Source organism: Belonocnema kinseyi, chromosome 7, assembly GCF_010883055.1.
Source record: "Belonocnema kinseyi isolate 2016_QV_RU_SX_M_011 chromosome 7, B_treatae_v1, whole genome shotgun sequence".
NCBI classification, from domain to species: Eukaryota; Metazoa; Arthropoda; class Insecta; order Hymenoptera; family Cynipidae; genus Belonocnema; species Belonocnema kinseyi.
Genome location: NC_046663.1, coordinates 102,640,092 through 102,655,416, shown reverse-complemented (window position 1 = coordinate 102,655,416; position 15,325 = coordinate 102,640,092). Strand labels below are relative to the sequence as shown.

The 15,325-nt window shown below is 30.3% G+C and overlaps 1 protein-coding gene across 2 annotated transcripts in view; it reads right to left on the bottom strand.

The window, feature by feature from the left end:
* Positions 1 to 15,325, bottom strand: part of LOC117176040 (insulin-like receptor) — a 409,747-nt gene that overhangs the window by 201,797 nt on the left and 192,625 nt on the right. The gene's annotated exons all lie outside the window — the stretch shown is intronic.

Genomic DNA, 15,325 nt, shown 5'->3' with positions numbered 1-15,325 from the left:
AGTTAAATTTTTAGTTAAAGAATTTAATTTTTAACAAAAAAAAACGGAATGTGCAACTTAATAGTTTTGTTCTTAATCACAAAGATGAATTTTCAAACGAGAGGACTAATTTCCTACCGCAATAACGAATTTTCATCGAAATATGTGCATTTTCAAACCAAAGGGTTGAATTTTCTACTAAAAAATATACATTTTTAATTTCAAATTAGTTTTTCACCAAAAAACGAATTTTGTATGTAATAATAGAATCCTCGAAACAAAGATGTAATTTCAATTAAGAAGTTTATTTTTCTGCCAAAAATAACAAATTTTCAACAAAATTCTGAATTTCTTAATACTGCATCAAAACAGATAAATTTATTTCCAAATAGTTAAATCTTTAACGAAAAAAGGTCCATTTTAAACCAAAAGGATTAATTTTCTACAAAAACATAAAGATTAAACAAATTTAATTGTTGAGCACAAAGGGTCAATTTTCAATTTAAAATATCAATTTTCAACAAAAAATAGCAGAATGGAAATTTCTTTTACAGAAATTTGTTTTTGACAAACTGAAAAGGATTTTTTTTAATAACTCAATCCTTAATGAAAAATATTAATTTTCAACCAATAATATTACGTTTCTACTAAAAATTACGAATTTTCTACAAAATCTGGAAAGTTTCAAACAAATATATGATTTTTATCTAAAAAAATATCATTTTTTAACCAAAAGTAAAATAAGAAAATTTTATCATTATAGAAATTAATAAAAAAATAAATAAATTTGAAGAAAATAGTTGAATTTACAATCAAAAAGGTTCGTTTTGAACCGAAACAGATGAAGCCTCAATTATGAACTTCATATTCAACGAAAAATTAAATAGTTCAGTTTTTAGTTAAAAAAATAATTTTCAACTTAAAGAAGTGCAATTAAAAAAAAGCTGAATTCTCTACCAAAACAGATTGCAATTAAAAGTATCAATAAGTTTTTAACCAAAAATGGAAAGTTACATTTTCACTTCAATAAATTAATGTTGAAAAAAAAGAATTGTCAGAAAAATGGTTGAATCCTAAATCAGCAAGAAGAATTTTCATGCAAGAAGATTAATTTTATACTAAAAAAAAACGAATTTTTAAACAATTAGTTAGATCGCATCCATTTGCCATTAGGCAGATTCTGTAATTTAAGTCTTTGAATCGATCAGGAAGGAAATTTTGTTGTTTTTAGATTAAATTTTAAGAAAACTATACGGGAACAGTTTTTTAACATTTTTTGTTGAAAATGTTCAACAATTTACATGCATTTTTTATGTCTATACTAACATTGTTTCTTGGTTAAAAACTCATCTCTTTGGGTAGAAACTTGATTTTCTTACTGAACATGGACACAATGAAAATGTATCCCTTGAAGTTGAAAATTCAACTGCTTTTTAAAACTTGCCTTTTTGGGTGGAAAACTCAACAATTTTGTAGATATTTTTCTTTTTTCTTTGTTCGTTCTAGAGCTTTGCGCTCGATAATATATGCATATATACATCTACATCTGTAATTTGGTAGTTGTGAATTATCTTTTGTTAAAGCTCCTTTGTTGAGGACTCAATTATTTTGTTTAAAATTTGTATTTTTTGTTTGCGTTCGACTACTTGGTTGAATGTTAAACTAAATGAGTAAAAATGGATCTTTTTTTGGTTGAAGATTCATCATTTTAGTTGAAAATTCTTTCTTTCCTTGGTTGAGAATTAATCTTTTTTATTGAACATTTCTCTAATTGTTTTAAGGTTGCACGACCTTTTACAAATTAATTTTTTTTGTAGAAGATTCATTATTTTATTTAAAAATGTATCTCTGGTTAAAAATTTAAAAATTTTCTTGAAATTAATTTTTTTATTCAATTCAGTTGTTGTTATTTTAGAATAATCATATTTTTTAGTTTTTGGTTGAAAATTTATCTACTTATTTAAAAGTTTAACAATTTTGTTAAAATGTTATATTTCTGGATTAAAAAGTAACTATTTGATTGCCAGTTCATTAATTTTTTAAAACTGAAAATGAAACTTTTTCATTTTCAGTGTAAACGGTTTTATTAAAAATTTTGCTTTTTAATGAAAGCTTTACATTTGACAGCGTATAGACTTTTAACCAAATAGTTAAATTTTCAACCTACAAGTATAAATTTTAAACTGAATGGCCAAATTCTCAAAAAAAAAAATTAATCTTTAACCAAAAAGAGTTGCATTAAAAAAAGAATTCTCAATGAAAACGTAGTGGTGGATATATTAAAACAAAAAGAAAATATTTTCAACAAAATATTTAAATTTTCAACCAGAGTTGAATTTTCGAATTAGTATGTAAATTTTCAACTGCCAAGAGTTACTTTGTAAAATAAGGAAACGAATGTTCAATCATAAAGATTAATTTTCTATAAGAAATTCGAATTTAAACCAAAAGTAGCAAAGTTACTTTTTTACACAGACAATTAATTTATTTCCGAAAAAAAAAGAATTTAAAAAAAAAACATAGTAAATTTTTTAACCAAAGAGATGAATTTTTAACTAAAATTATGAATTTTTCAACTAGAAAGACAAATTTTAAACAAATAAAGAATTGCCAGTTAGGAAATAAAAAAATTTGTCCCACTTAAACTAAGTTCCAAAGACTATTTTTCTGTAAAACTGTTATAACACCTTGGCCCTCCATCTACCACCATCAACCAAATTTTTTACAACACCTTCACCCCACATGATATTTTTTCAAATAGTTATTCGTTGAAAGTGTTATTTTGAATACAATAATTCATTGATTTAAATGTAATTTGAAATATAATAATTATTATTTTAATTTTAAACAAAATATTTATGTTTCTCATAAACTTTAATGTGATAAGTCCAGGGGAAAGCGGAAGACTTAACTAAGCCCGATAATCGAAAATTGGCAGAAATTTGCCTTACAAAGTAGTGTAATGATTTGGTATAAATCGGAATAATGAAACAGCTATTACTAAAAATTTTATGACATTGAACGCATGAACGAATGTTGGTGAGACTTAACCAAGATTTTCAGGGAAGAGTTTACCAAGTGGCAACAAACTTATTACATGTGTTTTTCAATATATAAGGTCATTGTTAATTATTACAATGCGCGTTCAAAAATTTTACTAAAGTGATTTATCAAAATTGTGGTGTAAAAATGCAAAGTTCATTATTTAAAGAATATGTATCATCAACGTGAGCTACAAGATCATAGTAAATGATATTCATCAATATTACATGTAAATTAATCTTTAATAAAAAAAGACCTTTTTTCTAATCTAAAGATAATAAAATTATACATAATATATAAAAAATAATAAACTCTCGAACTTAGCAATTTTGTCTAAATTACTGATTTACGAGAACAATTTACTTAAAGTAACTAAATCTTCAACTATTTTAACTGCTTTTTCAATTTATTATTATTTATTATTTTAAAAATTGTAAGTTGCTTTGATGGTAAAAATAAAAATTTCCTTCTCGGCAAAAAGAAGGTTAAATATTACATATATATTTTCAAAAAAACATAATTCGATGTTATTATTATTTATTTTTAACATTATATATTACACTGTTAAAAAAAGTATTTAATGCAAAATACCAATGGATTTTAAAATTATATCTCAACCCGTGTAAAAATAGTCCGGTTTGACCCGATCAGAAGAAGGTTTCTGGCCAAAATCTGACTAGGTCAAACCGGGATACTATTTTGTTAATTGCCCGGCCGGGATCTGACCGAGTTCCCACCGGGACCCAGTCGGGCCAAAAATGGTGATAATAGAAGAATCATAACCTTAAAAACATCTTAAGAAATATCCACAAACGACTGCGGAAGTGGGTCGTTTGTAAATATCTGACAGGCAAAAGACCAATTTTTTGTGTTTCCCACTTTTGGTTCTGCGGTTCCCAGACTTGCCGTGACAGCGAAATCGTTGACCAACTTCTTTTTTTATTTTCAAACATAGTTTCCCAATGAAATTATACTTATTTTTTTGTGATACGATTTTTGTTTATTTTTCATGTATTTACTTATTATCATAAATAAGCAAAAAATGGAATAAGAAGAGAAATAACTTTTTCCGAACGAGGTTTTGAATTACGTTATCATGCTTGCACGTAATAACGATTCGGTGACTTCCGGAGTCTTTAATGCTAAAAACGGAGTAAAACATCAGTGGACTCCAAGTTATCCGTTAAGAAATTTTTTAAATTTCACAAAATTGTATGCAATTTTCTGGAGCAAGCGGATATTTTTAAAGGTAAGTGAATCATTTTGTTAATAAGTAAGCATTGTTAATATTCTTCAACCTTAATGTTAAATCAATTTTCTAAACCTGTTTCATAGGTTATGATGTCACGTGAAACCCCTGAAATTTATTTTATCTCATGTAGAAAAACCTATGCAAACTAACTTACGCTTAAGTTAAATTTTTTATACAATTTCTTACAGAAACTTAAGAATCATAACCTATATTTAAGTACTTACATTGAATTAATGTTTGTAGTTAATATATTTATTATTATGAATGCAGTCCTTAAATTGAAATTCCAACATCTTTTTACAGGTGGAAATCGGTGCTGACAAAGATTCTTATCTCTACCAGTTGGTAGAATAAGTTCGCTGTGGTAAAAAGGCTCCAGTAAAATGCGATCGAGGAGACCAGTCAAAAAACGGTCGGATTCCGACCGGGTTAACCTATTTGTATCCGGGATCCGACCAGCGCAGCGTGACGAAACCAACCAGAATCCGACCGGGCAACCTGACCAGATTCCGGATATAAGCAGGGCAACCCTGCCGGAATCCGGCCCGAACCCGGTCATAATTTCTGCACGGGAAGTACATGAAATCATCATTAAGAGCGTGCATATTGAATTTCATTCACATTCACGGTAATCACTCAGATAGTTTCGTTTTACACAAAATCAAAATAAGTTTAGCAATAATTTTCGATTTGTAATAATTAAGCACGTTACTTTCTTCCAGTTATCCAAAAATAAAATTCATTCATTAAAAGCAATTCAATCGACGGATTCTAGATGATTACTTTAATTGCGAATATTGGTATTCCAAACTGTATTTTAATTTAATATAAAATGTATATTAAATTTCAACTACCGTTTATGCAAATTACATCATATACATTTGTATTAAATTTAATACAGATTTTTTTAAGAGGGTACTCTAAGCAATGATAAATCAGTACTTCAATATTTTATGCAACTGGAAACTAACCGGGTCACAGTGGCCGGAAACACCCGAAAAGTTGGCCAAAATTCAAATAGTGAGCAAAATTTCTTGAAACTCAGTACCCTAATGTTGTCGGGTTCAAGGAATTCGAATTTGAGGTCAAAATGTTAAAACAAATGGCAAACCAAAAATTTTGATAAACTGACATTACGTTTGTGAAAAGTAGTCGTCAGGGAGTTTTCGGAGTCAAGGAATTCGAATTTAAAGTCAAAATTGTCAGAAACAAAATAGCTGCCACCAATTGAAATACTAACTTTGAAACAACTGACGTTACGTTCACCAAAAGGAGTCTTCAGGGGGTTTGCGGGGTCAAGGAATTAGAATTTGAGGTAAAGATGGTTAAAAGCATAATTTTCAACAAATTCTCAACAAATTAAAAAAAATGTCATAATTGTCAAGAACAAAACAAGTTTGAGTACTGCGCCTAAATTCCATGCGCGTACACCTGTATTGTAAACGTGTTTCAAACGAAAGTTGCAGTTAGGAGCAACCACCACGTTGACTTTATATTTCAATAGGAGTTAACGCGGAGCAGCGCGGAGCTTTTTTGAGATCATGTTTTTTAATAAACTTTTGTTTTGCAAAAATTTCTGACAAGAAAACTTTGAAATCCTTACGATAATATTTCATGCATTAATAAAATAAAATTTGTATCACAATTTTGTCATACGAACCCCCAGCAACCCCCTCCATATACTGTCAATGAAATCGCGCACTGAAAACTAAATTTAGAGAACTTGCAACCGAGCGTTTAATTTGACGTTTCGACACGTCTCGCCCAAGTATTGCGAACACGCCACCTTTGGGGCAATATCAAAGCCCACATGCGCATGACAGAGCCTAATCCTTGCGGAATTTTATGCATTTTAAGGGCGCAAAAAACGTCCAACTTTCGATTAAAAACAAACAAATCAAAAAAACATTTTTCGAAAAAATCGCTTTGGTTCCGCTAGCGGTATTGACTTTAGATTGTGCGGTTTGAATATTACATTGAACAATGAATCCTCGTAGACGTATTTCGGATCGAGGGAAAATACGAGTTGTTTTAGGGGTCTTGAGTGGCCTATTGCTGCCAACGCAATGCCTAACCTATATCGTAAATAAATGCCTAAGAGCGGCGCGTGTGCGTACGCTCCTGTTTCTTACAATTAGTGGACTTGAATGAGGCATTTTTCAGTGAATGGTACGCGTACGGGTTTACGAGCTACGAGAATCGACTGAGAACTCATTCAGTCCCTCCAGCTCTTGAGCGTAGAAACTTGGTCGTCGTCATTACCAGACGATGCTGTAATGACGCGCGCATCCGGAAAAACTCTTAATAAAAGACGTGAAAAAGAAGGCTACGTGAATTCCGACCATTTCTGAAAGAGATCTTTTTTAAATTAAAATGGGGCTACTTTCTACATTTTCAGAACTAAGATGGGTTAATTAAACTGGTCAAATTTTATATTCTCAACGAGATCCACAAGAGATAGAATCATTTTGCTTCCCTCCTTTTTATAACTCCATACCAATTGGGGTGAGCACTTTAGAATTGATTGCCTAGAAAAAAAGGGCAAAGATATTTTCAAAAGCTTTTACTTTTAGGATAAAAACAACTAAAAGAATGGAGTATTATTTCATGTTTACACAGACAAAAATGGATTTTACAATATTCGTCGGCTTCGTACTATTTCCCTGATATTTGCCGACTTTCCCGGTCATAATTACATGTTTAATGTTTAATAATGTTTAAGAAAACAGATGAAAAAAAAACTGTCCAATAAAAAATAATTAACTTTCAAATTAAAGAAATTGGATTAACTGAAATTAAAATTGTAAAGTACCTTCGATATTTTAATGGGCATGGTTGATAACACAGGGCGCAATTCAAAATACCTTTTTTTTTTAAAGAGCGAGACGATATTTATTGCAAAAGTAAAAACAAATCTGAGAAATTTTCGGCTATTTCTCCGTTTTTTCAGTGGCCACTGGTCATGAATTTGGAAAAATAGGAGCAAAAGAGTGTCATGCAATGTTTTTAATATTAAGGAGTACATCGAGAATTTTGTTAAGTACTTCAAAATCCTTAGAATCGCTTAAAATCTTCAAAATCCCATAAAATCCCTTATAATCTGCGGACAATTTTCAAAATGTCCAAAATCAGTTAAAATCCTTGATACATATTTTGTCAAATGTTTGGAAATCTTTGGAAGGCTCTAATTTTGTTAAATTCCTTGAAATCTATAAAAATTGCTTCTAATGATATGGCATCTTTTAATAACTTAAAATCATACGAAAAACTCAAATATTCTAAAATTCCTTCACATTTTCTAAATACCATAACATTCCTCAATATCTTTAAAAATACACTATATTTCTATATTTCATTAAATTGTTCTAACAAAATTTAAAATCCCTTGAATCTTGCATAATCCGCAGAAAACTTTTGAAATCCCATGCAAAATCTTGATATCTTTAAAAACCATATAAAATCCTTTCAAATCCCTTAAATTATGAAATCCTTTAAATTTTAGCCAATCTAGCTGTTGGATGCCAATTCTAATTTTTGAAATGAGTAAGAAAATCGGCACAAATGTAAAATATAAAATATAAGAAGTTTATTTGATGAGTGGACTGTATTTGCTTGATTTGAAATGGAGGGCTATTTATACTGAAAGTTTACATTTTATGCGGTTGTGCTGACTCGATGCAACGAGCTGCATCGGTCATCTGTTAGAGAGATGTTCTATTAAGGAGAGGTAATGAAAATCTGACATACAATGAAACGGACCCAATGTCTTTTGGTCATGTAAATTTGGCACGAAGCCGCTTTCGGTTGCCTTCGGAGATTTCCGCATGCCTGTATCGGTTCCCGCATGGAAGCGACCCTTTATTTCCGATCGCAGTCGGAAAAAGGCGAAGTGAAAAATCCCTGGGGAAAACCCACGAGGATGAAGCTCGGTATTTAGGGCCCAGGGGCGTCTGCTTATCCTAAAAGTACCATAAAAATCATAAACATTAAAAACCTAAGAATTACTAGACGAATTAAGTCGGTAAAAGTTTCTAAAATCATCTTAATTCTAAGTCGTTCTTGTCGTAAATAAATGTAAATAAGAAAATTGTAATGGTTGAAATTTTTGCTGGTAATAAACGCCTTATGGAAGCGTCCTTCTTTGAAATATAATATAAAGAGGAAAAGTTTTCCCGTTTGTATTACATTTTTAGAAATATAAATATTGTTCAGGATTGAACACTAGCGAAGATGGTTGGAAATGTGCTTAATAGCAAACTAAAAAAAGTCCCCTGGGTGAAAAATTTAAGGAAGTAGTAGCAATAGTAGAATTACCCGCCGAATTGTACGGGGCTTAATATCTATATATTACACCCTCATCTCTTTTACCGTTATATCTCATAGTAATCTAACTTCCAAAAACGGTATAATCAATTTTTCTCATTAACGATAATGGAGCTGGTGAAAAAGTGGCAGTAACTTTTACTGTTTCAATGCATATAAAAATAGACGACCTACATTATACAATTTAGAGAACTGTTAAAGTCATAAGCAGTACTTCAATCCTTTCATAAAAAAATTTATTTTAAATGCACATATCTTAGATGCATTTTGATTCAGCAAGCTTTAGGTATGAGGAAGCACTTTTCTCTTTACATATATTACAACTTGTGTAGAAACCAAACGAGCGCTAAAATACATGTGACGTCGTAAGCGGATTCGTAAAACACGAGAGCAGCGTTAAGTTACACATTAAGCCGGATAAAGAACACCATAAGTTTCTCCAAGGCATATGGAGGACAAACCAGCAAACGGAAAACTTATAAGATCGATATTCTATTCTGATATCTGTAAATATTTATAGGAAACATTTCTGAAAACGAAAAATATGTATAATAGTCAACTATGTTAAATGTCGGTGCATTCTTAAATCATTTAATTTTTATCGACTAATTTTTTTAATCTTCAATTATGAATTCAATTTCACACATTTTATTTAATTATAAATGATTCAATTTTGAAATTCTTTATTTAAAATTATTGAATTTCCAACCTTCCAATTTTGAAAATTTTCAATTAAAATAGCTCAATGTTTGTACCTTTAAAACTTAAAGTTTTTCACTCTTTAACGGTTTTAATATAACAAATTTTAATTTTTTACTTATTCACGTTTTTCGTTTTTAATTTAAATTTGTTCAAAACTTTCCAATTAAAAACGTTGTACCTAAATATTAAGACTTTGAATTTGAAATTGAATGATTCGTATTGTTTCAATTTCAATGTCAAATTCTTCAGTTTCATACATGTTAAACTGTAAATTATTCGATTACAATAATAACTTCAAACTGATTATTGTGTCCAATAGTTTATCATTTAATCTGGACGAGTTTTTAAATTTAAATTTGAAATTATTAGTTGTTATTTTTTTTCGACTAAAATCTTTATTAATTTTAATCGTTCGAAATTGAAAATTAAAGATTACAAATTGAAGAATATTCTAAATTCAAACTTTTAATTTAATATAGTTTTAAATTGGAAACTTTGTACATCTTACAAGTTTAATTTCAAGACTTTAAAAAGTAGAATATTTTACAACAAGACATTCGAAATTCAATCATTTTACTCACAAGTATCAGTTTTCAAAATTTGTCAATTAAAATTCAAAGTGTTCAACATTAGACAATTTTGGAAGAAACAAGCATCAAATAATTGTATTTAGATCTTAAAACATAAACAATATCAATAATAAAAATTAAAAAATGAATATTTACCATTTTTAAACATTTCCAATTGTACCTGTGCATAATCAAAGCATTCAAAAGTACATAAATTTTATTTTAGGTCCATATTGAATTATAAAATTTCGAATTAGAAGTATAAAACAGGTTGTAATTTAAAATTAAAAGCTTGAAAACTTTAATTAAAAATAAAAAATGGAAAATTACCCTAATATTCAAATTTTGAATAGGAAATTGTTTTTCAACCAAGTGGAGTTATATTGTTCTATTTTATTCTATTTTCATATTGTATACATACATTTTAAAACATTTTTCATTTAAAACTGTTGAATGTGCGATTCCAAATTTAAAGAAATAAGGGTTCAAAATTTAAAAACCAAAATTGTTGCATTTTAAACGCCACTTAATAAAAATCTTCGGATTAAACAAGTTTTAATTAGTCTAATGTCAAAAGAATTGAATTTAGAATTTTCAAAATTTTATAGTCCACTTCCTTTTGATATGGAGCCGTCATCACTTCCAGCTACTTCTGGATCCAAAAAGCAGTAGCGAAATGGCTGCAAATTCAGCTTTTCTTGAAAATATAAGGTTATTGTTACAAGGTAAAAAGCCCAAAAAAATATCGTGAATATATTTTTTATGTTTTCTCTAAAAAAAAGTTCGAAGATTCAGGCGAAGGCGTGTCCATCTGGATTTGCCCCCCCCCCCCTAATAAAGTTCGCGTGGTACATAGACGACCCTTATACAATTTAATGTTCATAAAAGTTTTGTTCACAGCCTTAAATTTTATATTTGAAAATGATACATTATTTTCACGGGATACGGTGGAAATTATCTACACGCCTATTTTCTGAGCTGTTGCTAAACTTCTTTCATTTTTTAAATATTAGCATACAATTTTTTTCCTCGTGTTAGGACCAAAGATAATAAAATCCTTCGTCTAATGGGCCCAAGTTGAAGAATAAATGTCAATTTAGTTTTAAAATATTGCAAAAAATGGAAGATTTTTATGTTCTCGCAAACCTGGAATAACACACGAAAGAATTAATATATTTTAAACTTCTTGAGCTCATTTTAAACGTAATTCTCCTTCGTATTTTTCTAAATTAGCAGGATAGTTTTAGATTCGTAGATTCTACTCTGCGGTCAAACTTAGTGTAAAAAAATCAAATAATTTGAAATACTGATTATATTTACCACATGATTAAAAAAAAATTTTTAAACAATCACTTTTAAAAATAAATATTACTTAAATGTATTAAATACTGAAAAATAATCTTTTGGAACAAATTTACATAAATACACATTTTTTAAATGTTGCTACTTTTTTGCCAAGTATGACCCTGGGGTACAATTTCGGGAAGAAATTATAAAACTATCTTAATGACTTAGAAAAACACTATGGAGATTTAACATTCAAATAGGCCCACGAACAATAAAAAATGTTTATTATTTTCAGAATTATTCCAATTTCTCGAAAAAATCGAAATTTTTCAAGTTTTCTTGCAATATCTTTTTACAAAATTGACATTTTTTTTCTTAAACTCCAGCGTATTAGACGCAAAATTGTATTCGTGCTAGGACGAGGGAAAAAATTCATACTAATATTATAAAAATTAAGGAGCATTAGCATCAGTTCAAAAAACATGTTTTACTTGAAAAACTAAGAAAATGTTCACTCATTATGTTTTTCCTTCCAACAACTTAGGTTTTCCAGAAAACCCGATTAATAAATTTCTTTATTCCTTATTCACTGACCCATCCCCTTTTAGTTTCCTAACTTTTTAACATTAATAGCAACCATATTTTCATTAAACATTAAATGAGTTAGCGTGGAATAATTCCAGAAGTGAAATTTTTGTCTAATTAACTATTTAATTATGATCACATTTGGTTTAATAATTAGGCCCGTTTTTTATAGCCCAGAAAATGACTTTCGACATACAATTATATGATTTTCAAAGGACGCAGAAAACACGATGTGGAATCAGGCACCGCGAAAATAATTAAAGTCATGTTTCGCGCTATATTCTGTGAGTTGGGACAGCATTCATCCTACAATAAAGTGGCTGGCACGATGCTTCATCGTTGGCGGGGTAATACGCGATTGATCGTCAACGCCAAATTCTGCGATGAATTTCAAGTGATACGTGTATTTACTACATGTGTTGGAATGATACAAACATGTCTGTATAATAGCTGGATGATACAGTAGAATAGGGCAAACTGCCCACCTCTCGGAAAAAATAAGAAAATTGGGTACCAAGAAAAGGCAAAAAAGATCCTCGAGGGTGAAGTACACTAGAAAACTTTGCGCCATAATATCCATGCTGAAGTACTGTAAATTTGAAACACTCAGAAAATTTTTTCTATGATTCTGGTTTAAATATAACAAACTATTCGTTGTGAATCAAATATGTACACCAAAAGCCATTTTTCGTTTTCTTTTCATTCGTCAACTGAATAAACATGGAAAAAACTCATGACATACACGCTAAAATAAATTATAGGAAACACAATAATTGAAATCTCAATTTCCATTTCGAACTTTAGGAATAAGTAAAACTATTTTTGAGATGATACTTGAAAATATGTATGCTTACATATGATAAATATTTATAAGGGTCTCAGAATATTCCTATATCTTTATACAAGATGTTTAAAATCAAATAAATAAATTATTATAAATCATTTTTGTGTACAAATTTGGCCAACACTGGCTCTTACAGCCAAACACCTGATTTTGTTGAATAAACATCTTTTTCTGTGGGTAGTTATGAAGTAGCGCGGTGCCATCATACTTGTTTTCTATTATTAGCTAATACTGCACTGTTAAAAATAGTATTAAATTTAACATACTAATGTATATTAAAATTAATATATCAACCATATGAAATCATCATTAAGATCGTGTATATTAAATTTTATTTACATTCTCGATAATCACTTAGATAATTTCATTTTATACAAAATCAAAATAACTTTAGCAGTAATTTCGATTCTTAATAATAAAACATGATACTTTCTTCCAGTTATTCAAACATGAAATTGAATTTCAAATCGAAATGTGCAATTACACAAATAAAAAACAGACCTGACCTACAATTAACTGTTCTCACATTAAATTTCTATCATTCAGGGCAAAATTTGGAAAAAGTTTCACCCATATGTTGCACTTCAATCATAAAAAGCAATTCAATCGACGAATTGTAGATTATTACTTTAATTGCGAAAATTGGACAAGATTTAGAGAAATGAAAATACTTCGAGTTTTGAAGCACGCTGCTATTCCGACCTATACATTAAATTTAATATAATATGTATTTTCAATTTCAACTACCGTTTATGCAAATGACTTCATATACAATTGTATTAAATTTAATACAGATTTTTCTAACAGTGAGGAGCACGACATCCACCTTTAACGGAATATTCAAATTTAAACACCAATGCGGTAAACCTAAGCCGGGTTGTAAAGTGAATTCGAAACGGGAATAAATTACCTGCCCGAATGGTTTTCCTGCAGCTGGCGATGAACTTACCCTATCCGCGCATATTGGCTAATGAATTTCCCGCGCATAGTCCGCGCTTCAGGCTTCAGTGACACTCACGATACGCGAACCAGTGGCAGAAGCCACAACGTTGTGTTGTTTACGAGCAACCATCGATGCTCAACTGACAACGTAACGGTACATTTCATTACTCGAGACTACCCGAGAAAGAACGAGTGACCACAGCACTGCCACCACCATTGAAGTACCAAAACAACCCCCCACTACCACCTATGACATTAAGTATAATATAGTAAAGTGCCAGTATTGCGCCAAATATAGTCCCCTGCCCTTCTGTTCATCTCTTTATTCTTTCCTCTACTCATCTCGCAGCTCCTCTTATTTACATGCATGCATATGTGCATACAGTAATACAAGAATCTGAATTTCAGTAGAAAAAGGCGGTAGACTTTCAGATGTAACCAAAAGGATCATTCGCCAGTTGAAAGTCAACTGATGATTATAACATGACTTTAAGTAAAGCGCTTGGTTGAAAGTCAACTGCTTTATGTACGTAAAACGTACTTTATAGGTTAATTCAAGACAGAAAGATTGTTGACTTTCCGTCAACGCGTGCGTGTGAAATATAACTTATAGGTTAATTTAAGTCAGCTGATTGTTGAAATTTATAAAATGTATGCGCTATCGTTCAGTTATTAGGTACAGAACGTGCATCTTCAATCCTTATCTATATATTTTTTTATCACATATGTACGATTACTCTATTCATGATCAAAATCCGTTACATATCTGAGTACATATATCAAAACAGGAAACTTTGACAAAACAACTACCATGAGTTCAGTGTTGATCGATACTATCCAGCACTATCGACGCTATATTGGCTACTATCAGCTGCTCTCTTAGCTCCTCTTCTAAAATCGCCGAAATCCGTTCAAGTGTTTGCACATCGCACTTCGCGCACGCCTTTCTGCCAGCATAATTCAATTTCAGAGGACGCGAATGAAAATCATCCCAAACTCAAGAAACCTGTCAGTTAATTATGATATTACTCGTATATCAGATATGTGACACTGCACTTAAGTTCCATTTCTGGTTGAAATTAAGTAACTTGCTCATAGTATCAAGAAAATATTCTTTAACATAAGTAATTTTTATTTAAACCAGGCATATATCTTTTGTTGATCTAAAAAAATGAATTTTTTTGCTGTATTTTCTTGATTGAAATACATATTTCTTATACCCAAGAAAATGATTTCCTTAATTCAAAAGGTTTAGATTCGTTGAAATGTGATTTGTCGTCCAAAGAAATATATACGAGGTGTGTTAAAAAAATAAGATGGCTTTATGGTTTTCTGAAAAAATAATCATTTACTCCTCAATATTTATGCTGTCCCCTTCAAAGTCATCCCCCTCAGATATAATACACTTGTGCGAACGCTTTTTCCAATCATCGAAGCACTTCTGATAATCATTTTGTGGTATAGCCTTGAGTTCTTTCAGCGATGCATTTTTTATCTCCTAAATCGTTGAAAATCGATGTGCTTTCATGGGTCTCTTCAGTTTTGGGAAAAGAAAAAAGTCACTGGGGGCCAAATCCGGTGAATATCATTATTGACTTCAATCAACATCTCCTGAGCGATGGTCATGCGATGGATCTTTTGATCAAAATTAAGCAGTTTTCGAACAAATTTCGCTGACACACGTCTCATGCCCTAAATGTCCGAAAAGATAGCATGGCATGAGCCAATCGATATGCCAACATCTTCAGCAACTTCTCTGATGGTAATTCGGCGATTTTTCAACACCATTTCTTCCACTGC